Genomic DNA, 10,577 nt, shown 5'->3' on the forward strand with positions numbered 1-10,577 from the left:
TATATGTCTTTCTTGACAAAATTTATATGGAAAATTCTGAAGGATTCAGAATGCCTGAAGCATATACAAGTTCTTGGGAAACTTATTCATAATCTTGATATAGATTAAATCAGATTGATGACTTGAATATTATTGGAGCTCTTGGAGAGTTTCCAAAAGCAGTACATTATCAGCTGAAAAAAGTTGAAATGAGAAAATTGAATTGGTCCTGAAGTACCATATTTTTATGCAATTGATGCGTTTATATATCTTGCTATACCTACGAGCATGATATAGTTTACTCCTATATGAAGATATTGAAATAAGATCAATTGCATACTGCAAATGAAAGCCTGACATGAATGTGTTTATCCTAACAAATATTGTCAAGTGTTTTGGATATACATGGCATTCATCTGATCAACATAAGAGTTCTATCCAGGTATGTTATCTATTTCCATGAAGGATTACTATCATACTGTCACGACCCAAACTGATGGGCCATGACTAGTGCCCTAGTTGGACACTCGTATACGAAATTGGTAAATATAATCAGACTGATGCTAAGGACAATGTGGAAAGCTGTAAAAGCATGTTGTAGACTCATAATGCTATATATCAGAATGCACCTGTCTCCTGAGGAGTCACAGTTAATCAAACATAACAAAATATACAAGCCGACAAGGCTGCCACTATACACGGGAATATCCAAGACGAACTACATCTGTATAGCTAATCAGATCATATTTACAACCCACACATGTCTACAGACTTCTAAGGGCATAACAAAGTCTATGTCAAAAGGGATCTGTACCCAAAATAACTCAAGCTCCGAAACAATAGAGCTCTCTAAGCAGCTGGGCAGAAGTCCTAAGCCGGAGGATCACCAAACTGAGTGTCTGTGCCTGCGGGCATGAAACGCAGCCCCCGAAGAAGGGGGGGGGGGGGGGGGGGGTCAGTACGGCAAATGTACTGAGTATGTAAATCATGAAGTACAGTAATGAAGATCATGACTGAGTAAAAGATGACAAGAGACAAGTATGATAATCAAGGAATACCAAAACATATGTACCTTATGAGATGAGTCATGCATATATATAATATACCGTACCCGGCCCATTATGGGACTCGGTGAAATACATATAATATACATACCCGGCCCTCTAGTGAGGGAGTCGGTGAAATACATATAATATACCTACCTGACCCTCTAGTGAGGGACTCGGTGAACAATGCAACGAAACTATGCACGAATACGTACCCGGCCCGGGACTCGGTGAAATGATGTAATAACGTTATGCACGAATAGAATATCTGGAGCAACCATATACAAATTAAATCATCATCTGATACTCAACAGAATAATTAGAATGAACCAACACTTGAGAATCAAGGACAACTATCATGTCAAGTACCACTGAGAACTAGAATTCATTGGAGTCATGTATGTTCATTGTTCGCTCGTTTTATGTAATTCATGCCAAAAAGAAAGAAGGGATAGCTTTACATACCTTGTCGTCAAGCTGTACGTCCAATATCTACTGCCCAAGCTATTAATCTATAACAAGGAAATAATTATGCCACAATTAGATGAAAGTCATCCTTTACGACTCATTGTAAGCTAACAAACAATCTAACGAAAATCCGGCAACATTTCCCCTATTTTTCTTACTCCGTCCCAACTCAACAACAACCCAAAATAATCACAAAAATATCGATAACAACAACATACAGCCCCGAAAATCATACCAAACAGCCCCAAAATACCATCACAAAATAGTCCCCAATTTACAATAATCGTATATCACTTGTATATCAATTTTTCTTTCACTTATACACCATGTTAAACCTTTAATCCAACTCAATAACATAAATAGGAGGTAGAACCTACCTTAATTAATGTTAGAACCAGCCCACTCTTTCAACCACAACTTGCTGAAATGCTGAATTTCAAGAGTATAATAAAGCTCTGTTTTGCTTCCTTCAAAAATGAATTCCCAAGAGCAAGTTATTGTTACTACACGAATTCTTTATAATTTCGCTAGCCAGAAGAGACTCTCAAGGGTTGTTGGTCACGTTTTGGTGTTGATACGCCAAATAACAATGAAATTCTATGTATTAACTAATAAATGAGTAAGATGACTAGACAAAAGAAACTATTAAGGGCTACTGGTTACGTTTGGTATGGCTACACCAAACGGAAACATGAAATCATATTCAGTAACTACTAATTGAGAAAGATGAAATCTTATATATATAATTTGTTAAGTGGACCATGGGGCCCACATGTCTCTTCATCACTTTAAGAAGTTACACATAAGGATGCCACCTCCTATATTTAAATGGTTAGTCATTAATTGGCTTTCTACAAGGCCCCACGTGGGACGGTTGCTTAATTAGCATTTATCCACCATCTTTATTAATCACTTTTTTTCTCTACTATATTCCACGTTAATCATATAAACCCACCATTAATTTCTTGATCATGAAATATGACACTAATCCGTAGTCTCTCTTGGCACCCAAAAAGATAATTTCCAATCTCCGTCATCACACTTTTAAGTCCGAAATAATTTTGGGACTTCATTGCTTTTACACACCGAGCTCTTGATCTCCATGTTTGAATATGACCAAATCTTCCGTCTCGAGTAAATTTGGTCATGTTGGATGGTTTAATTTCCTGGCCCAAAAATACGGGGCATTATAGCTTGGACCGTATTTCATTCAAATAAATTTCGAACCTCGACGAAACTTATTTTCTTCGATTTATTTAACGTCTAATCCTTGTGAAGTCTGTACCATCACTCTAACCATCTATAATCTTGGGGGATAACCTTGTTTTCTATTACTAATGTCATCTAATTCGCATGCTTCCCAACACTTGAAAATACGAGATGTAACACATACCATGTTGTTTTACATGATAGTCAAATTATAGAAAGATAACAACAGTTTGTAAACCAAGTCAAGAATGTACTTGACGTGATTGCAACATTATTATATGATGATGAAACAGATCTATCTAAGGAATTAAGATGCTGATGCTCAACCAGTTCGTCAAATGATCATTTGACAGATTTGATCACAAAGACACTACCAACATCGACATATGATACGTTTGTATACAATATTGGAGTACATGATCTCCAGAAGAATGGTGATATTGATAATCCTGCAGATTTGTTCACCAAATCTTAGCCAACTTCAACTCTTGAGAAGATGTTATTCAAGATTAGATGTGAAGACTCCGACATCTGAATTTTGGTCTTCGTCAAGGGGAGTAAAATACGCATTGTACTCTTTTTCCCTTAACCAAGGTTTTGTCCCATTGGGTTTTCCTGGTAAGGTTTTTAACGAGAAAACTCTCAAAGCGTATTACTAGATATGTATACTCGTTTTCCTTCATTAGAACGTTTTCCCACATGATTTTTTTCTAATAAGATTTTAACGAGGCACATCATCTAATTAATGGACATCCAAGGTGGAGTGCTGTAAATATTTTTAATGTATGTCCATTGGTTTTACTTGGAAAGCAAGATCAGTTGGTCACCAAGTAAAACTTGGCCACCATGAGGACTTGGCCACCAAGCCTTTTTCTTGATTACTTGGCCATTAATAATTTTTCCTCCTATAAATAGGAGGTTCATTTGTAGAATGATATAGATAATGAAATCTATCTTTAAAGGTTGAATACTATATCAATATAGTTTTATATAATTGTCTTTGGTATATTTGCTTTAGCCTTTATTTTATAACACATCGCATCTTTTCGCTTTTTCATGTAAAAAGATTAACAGAATAATGGGACATACACTTTTTAACTTTGAGAGTGAGGATAATGAAATCGTCTTTAATAGGTACTTTATCTCTTAGGGCTCAAATAAATATTTTTGCTGATCCACCAAACGGCCAAAATTAATTCAAACGACCACTTCATGATGTCAAATTAAAAAAGGTGGGAAGAGCTCTCTCTAAGATTTCTGGAAAGTGAGAACATGATTCCAAGGCATTAAATACTAAAAACAATAATGGATCTCTCTGGAAGATCGAAGCTATTGAGTTCAGGTTTGAGCTTTTAATCTCACGTTTCCCGTTGATCTTTGCTTATCTGATTTGCTGAGTAAGAATCCATATGAGCATTCCCTTGTACTGGTTATCTATTGAACTTGCCATTGTTTCTTCGATCTTCGGTGTCTGCTATTGCTGTATTTATTGTGGTTTAATACTCCATAATTGTTGAGCTTTTTTCATACATCTTTGATTTTGGCTTTGCATAATTACTTGACCATTTTTGCCATATTAGCTAAGATCTAAAAGAAAAAAAAAACCTTGAATCACAATTACTAAAAATTCAAACTGTCCGGAAAAGCAGACTGAAGATCTGAAGGTACACCTGCCTTCTTTCTTTTAGATTATTTTCAAATTTGTCAGATCTGACTCTTTCTCTGTTTAGTTGTGCAATTCTTTAGCTACTTCTCTTGTGCAATCAATTTTTATTTTTAGATTTGCTCAAGATCTAAATCAATTTACCCTTAAAGATTGGTACTTTGCATCACTTTTCCGTCCCATATAGATCTCCCGAATTAACAAATTAAATTCAATTGTGGAATAAGTGATGGCCGGTGGCCAGTCCACAATGGAGGCTGGCCAACCCTCACTAACTACGACTGTTCCAAAAACCAATCCTAATCCATTACAATATTCAGATCTGTTCAAACCAAAAACCTTGAATGATGCATTACATAGTCAGATCCAATCACTGTCCCCAATTCCAATGAAACCAGTAACTTTTCTACATGGGGTGCCATACATTAAATACACTGAAGTAGAAGTTGATCAGATGAATATCATTGAAAATCTTCAGTATGCTGTGGTAGGAAAGTTCTCATATGGCCAGCCAGATATTGAACAACTTCGTTTCATAATCCCTACACAATGTGGAATAAAAGGTGAGTGTAGAACGGGTTTTCTAAGAAACCGCCATGTGCTTATCAGATTAAGTCTTTTTGAAGACTTTGTGAATTTCACATCAAAGCCTGTATACTACATTCAAGATAGAGAGGGATACTCGTACCAAATGAGAACACTGATCTATGATTCGAATTTCAAGGTTGATGAAGAAACATCAAAGACAATGGCATGGATTTCATTCCCAAAGTTATTGCCTACATACTTTGTGAAGGAAACTCTTTTTTCAATTGCATCTGCAGTGGGTATTCCTATACAATTGGATATGGCTACGATCAACAAGACTAGACCTAGTTGTGCTAGGGTCAAGGTTTTAGTAGATTTATTAGCGGATTTACCCAAAATAGTGAGGATGGATATTGAAAATGAAAAAACAGGAGCAATAAGGACTGTTAATGTTCAGATTCATTATGATTACCTTCCTAAGTATTGCAAGGAATGTAAATTACAGGGACATGATGAATATGATTGTAGAATTATAAATCCAGAGCTTGTTCAGTATGACAATGAAAGGGAGGAAATGTCAAAGGAGAATGACAAGACAAAACCTCATAAAAGCTCTGATGAAGTGCACAATAGTAAGGAAAGCAATAAAGATCTCCAAGAGGATAAAGAAACTGAAGCAAAAAAGGCCAAGAGATTACAAGCAGAGGAACAACATAATAAAAAGCAGGCTAATGACAAAGGCAAACAAAAGCAAGAGGATGGAAACCAACAAGGATATGAAGGGAAAAAGAATTATGGAAAATACAATTATAGAGGATACAATAATTTGTACAATTATTCTGCTAGAGTGTTGGCAGGTGGAAGAGTGTTAGGAAATTCGGGAAATTGGAATCCCATCAAAGACAACAGAAACTTCAATGCTGAGAATGAGAAGGGAAGTGCAAATCATAGCAAACAGAAAGAGACAACAGTCACTGCTACATGCAACAAATTTAACACTTTGGTGGACTTGGAGGAGGAACAAGAAAATCAAAATGAAACACAAGAAGGAAGCACACATAGTAGCAATCCTGTTAAAGAGACAGCTAGGCCATGGGTGGATGCTGCCTTTGGGAAACAAACAGAAAATAACAAAGCTATGAAGGAGCAGGGAAAGATAGATAGCAGACAAGAGCAAGATAATAAGAAGGAGAAAGGGGTAGGGGATAATCAGTCAGAGGAGATAGCCATACAAGATTCAGAAAGAACAATTACAGATATCGTGGAAAATGATAACAAAAAAGAAGATGATAACAAACAGATTACTGAAGGCCAAGACGTACTTCAACCCATAGAAGTACATGACAGTGTAAATTCAAGCTCATATCAGCAAGTGGAATCAGCTAGACAACAAGTGGATCAAATGAAGGACTTATCGGAAGAGCCTCCTGATACAAACAATATGGGTGAAGGAGATACAGCATCATCTGCAAATAAGGAACAAAATAATGAAGTCAGGACACAAAATAATGAAAGGGCAACACAAGCAAGGGATCAGAGAGATCAAAACAACAAAGATACAGACATAGAAAAGCAGGCAATTTCAGGAAATCATAAGTATCAACTGGTAGCCAAAGATCATGAAAACACAGCACAAGAAGAAGTGAATCAGAATAAAATAGATATTGGAGAGGAGGAAGCAGGTGAAACTATTAGTTCTGATTTAATGGAGGGCAACAATAAAGGAGATATTTCCCCTAAACACTTGACAAAAACTAAAAAGGGTCACAAGGCAAGAGATAAAAGTGTTCCTCCCAAGACAGTGGGAAGAGTACAAACAAGGATGGCATGTTCTAAAGGAGTTTCTCAATGAATAGCTCATTAATATGGAATATAAGGTCTGTAAACACTCAACAGGCCTTTGAGAGGGTAGTACTATTGCATAGACAAAAACATTTTAATTATGTTGCCTTACTAGAGCCTTTCCAGCATGTTAGACATATTGACATGTACAAATTGTGGTTAAATATGGGGACATCATGGCATAATGTGAATGGGAAGATTTGGATTTTTGTGGATGTAGAAATTCAAGTAGAAATAATGAGAGATACAAAACAACTGTTATCCTGTAGATTCACTCATTTGGGTGATGGGCAAGAGTTGGTGCTTACAGTTGTTGATGCGAGTACTGATAGAAGTGGGAGAATAGCTCTATGGGAGGATCTATATGACATGTCTTCAGACATCACCATCCCATGGCTTGTGGGTGGGGATTTTAATGCCATTACAGATGACATTGAGAAATTTGGGGGTCTTCCTGTACAGTTTGCAGAAACAGAGGATTTTAGACAATGTATAGACATTTGTCAACTGATGGATCTTGGTTTTACTGGATGTATGTTCACATGGTGGAATGGGAGATCTGATGAGGCTTGTCTATTTAAAAGACTGGACAGATGTTTGGGAAATCAGGCTCTGCAGAATTGTTTTCCTAATTTGGAGGTAGAGCATCTCATTAAACAAGGTTCTGACCACTCCCCTTTGCTGGTAAATATGAGAGCAGATAGTAGACCAATTAGGAAATCTTTCAGGTTTCTTAATTTTTGGGTGGAGCATGAATCTTTTCTAGATGTAATCAAAGAAAATTGGGTGGAATCTTTTGGCTTAGACCCCTTTTTTAACTTTCATAATAAGTTAAAAAAAGTGGGAAAAGCTCTCTCTAAGTGGAGTAGGGACACTTATGGTGATATCTTCAAGCAAATTGCAACTCTGGAGGAAGTGGTGCAGGTGCATGAGCAGGAATTTGAACAGAATCCTACAGGGCTTAACAGGGAAAGGCTATAAAGGGTACAAGCTGATCTGATCAGGTTTTATGCTATTGAAGAAAAATTTTGGAGACAAAAAGCAGGGATGCAGTGGTTTCAGGATGGAGATAGGAACACAAAATTCTTTCATGCTCATGTCAATGGAAAGAGAAGAAAGCTACAATTACAGAGAATTCAAGATCATACAGGTACATGGCTGGACACTGAAGAGGAGATTGCGTAGGAAGCAATCAGATTTTTCTCAGAACAATTCAAAGAGGAAAATATCCCTACAGATTTCTCTATGCTTGATAAGATTCCTAAAATGGTTACAGAAGAACAAAATCAACAACTCTATGAAATGCCAGATGAAGCAGAGGTGAAAAGAGCAGTTTTTGGTTTAAATGGAGACAGCGCAGGGGGTCCTGATGGTTTCACAGGAAGATTTTTCCAAGCTTGTTGGGAAATTATTGCAAATGACTTGGTGACCATGGTGAGATCATTCTTCTGTGGGCATGAACTCCCAAGGTATGTAACTTGTACCAATTTGGTTTTGATACCAAAGAAGAAAGAAATTAATACATTTTCTGATATGAGGCCAATCAGCTTGAGTAACATCACTAGCAAAGTTATCTCAGGAATCATTCATGAAAGACTAATATATCTGCTGCCTGAGATCATTTCACCTCAGCAATCAAGATTTGTTAAAGGCAGGAGTATTGTAGAAAACATTCTGTTGGCTCAGGAAATTGTACATGATATTAGGATTAGAGAAAAGCCTGCAAATGTTGTCATTAAGCTTGACATGGAAAAGGCTTATGACAGGGTATCATGGTTATTTCTAACTAAAGTCCTGAGGAGAATGTGGTTCGGTGAATTTACTATTGATCTGGTGTTTAGAGTTATCTCAAATAATTGGTATTCCATTCTGATTAATGGGCAACCTCATGGATTTTTCAAATCATCTAGAGGAGTAAAGCAAGGAGATCCACTGTCCCCTACTTTATTCATTTTGGCTGCAGAATGTTTGTCTAGGGCTCTCAATGCACTGCATACTGAGGCTGAGTACAAGGAATATGGGATGCCAAAATGGAGTCCATATGTCAATCATTTGGCATATGCAGATGATACTATCATTTTCACCTCTGCTAATGAACAGTCTGTGAGATTAGTGATGAAGACTTTGAGTAATTATGAGAAGGTGAGTGGTCAGAAGATCAACAAGCAGAAAAGTGTTGTTTATATGCATCATTTGACATCTCATAACATTAAGGAGCTGGTATTTTCTGTCACTCAGATTCCTAAAAAGGATTTTCCATTCACATATTTGGGTGTACCAATTTACTATGGGAGAAGAAGGAACATTCACTACAAGGAGATAATTGAAAAGATTCAGAATAGATTGAGCTCATGGACTGGTAAGCTGTTATCTATTGGAGGAAGGACAACACTGATTAAACATGTTTTACAGAGCATGCCTATACACCTACTATCCGCTTGTGACCCTCCTAGTGCTATACTTGCTCAGATTCATAGATTGTTTGCTAAGTTCTTTTGGAGCAACTCTGTGGGAAATTTAAGTAAGCACTGGGCAACTTGGACAACCTTATGTCACCCACAAGAAGAAGGTGGCATGGGGTTCAGAAGCCTACAAGATATATCTAAAGCCCTCTTTGCTAAACTGTGGTGGAACATGAGAACCAAACAATCCTTATGGAGAACTTTCATGGGTAATAAGTACTTAAAGAAGTTTCATGCTGTGATAGCCCCTAGCGGATCAGGTACTTATGTGTGGAAGAAGATGATTAAATACCGAGATGAGATGGAACATGAGATATGGTGGAAGCTTCAACAAGGTAATTCTTATTTTTGGTTTGATAATTGGACAGGACTGGGAGCCCTATACCATATTACTCCACCAGATTTTGAGTATGATCCCACAATCATCCTTGTAAAAGAAACTGCAGAAGTGGGGCAATGGGATGAACAGTTGCTAAAAAGAATCCTTCCTGAGGATCTAGCAGACCATATTGTGTAGCACATTAATCCACCAAATGAAAATGGCCAAGCAGATAAGGTTTTCTGGAAATTAGATTCGAGGGGGAAATTCACAGTTGGGTCTGCATTTCAATTGCTCAGACAAAGAAAAGACCCCAGTAATTTGTATAAGCAGATGTGGATTAAAGGACTACCAATAAAGATATCTTTTTTTATTTGGAGATTTTGGAAGTTCAAGCTACCACTGGATGATAAGTTGAAGAAATGGGGACATCAATTCCTTTCCAGATGCTATTGTTGTCAACATCCAGAAGTGGAAGATACCTCCCATGTCTTTTTACACTCACCAATAGCTCAAGCCATCTGGAAGTATTTTTGTGGACCAGTGGGAATAAATACTGAGAATTTGCAAGTTACCCAAATAATTAACAGATGGTGGGATATGCCTAGTAGACTACATGTCAAATGCATCAACCAAGCTGTCCCTGCTATTATTATTTGGGAACTCTGGAAGAGGAGAAACACTATGAGACATGAAGGGAAGGTGTCAATCACAAAACTCATTTACCAGGTGATGCATACTTTGATTCAATTCATGAAGGTGAGAAGGAAAAATTTTAGGTATGCACCATATAATTGGAGTGTGATTGTTGAGGCATTATAGAGATATTCTTCAAAGATAAGAGTAACACCAGTGACTTGGAGAACTCCAGATATTGGATGGATAAAAGTCAATACTGATGGAGCCTCAAGAGGAAACCCGGGTAGGAGTTCATGGGCCTTTTGTGTAAGGGATGAAAGGGGAGATGTGATACAAGCACAGGCCAGAGAAATAGAGGATCTTCAAAGCACCAACACCGAGGCAGAGGCCCTAGCCATTTTACAGGCTCTCAGGTATTTAAA

The 10,577-nt window shown here is 37.3% G+C and overlaps 1 long non-coding RNA gene across 1 annotated transcript; it reads right to left on the reverse strand.

The window, feature by feature from the left end:
* Positions 1-597: 597 nt before the first annotated feature.
* LOC132635620 (uncharacterized) lies at positions 598-2,195 on the reverse strand. Its single transcript, XR_009580642.1, has 3 exons — positions 1,871-2,195; positions 1,241-1,537; positions 598-884 (listed from the first exon to the last, which is right to left on the reverse strand). It is a non-coding gene; the product is annotated as an uncharacterized LOC132635620 (long non-coding RNA).
* Positions 2,196-10,577: the final 8,382 nt, after the last annotated feature.

Source organism: Lycium barbarum, chromosome 1, assembly GCF_019175385.1.
Source record: "Lycium barbarum isolate Lr01 chromosome 1, ASM1917538v2, whole genome shotgun sequence".
Lineage (NCBI taxonomy): Eukaryota > Viridiplantae > Streptophyta > Magnoliopsida > Solanales > Solanaceae > Lycium > Lycium barbarum.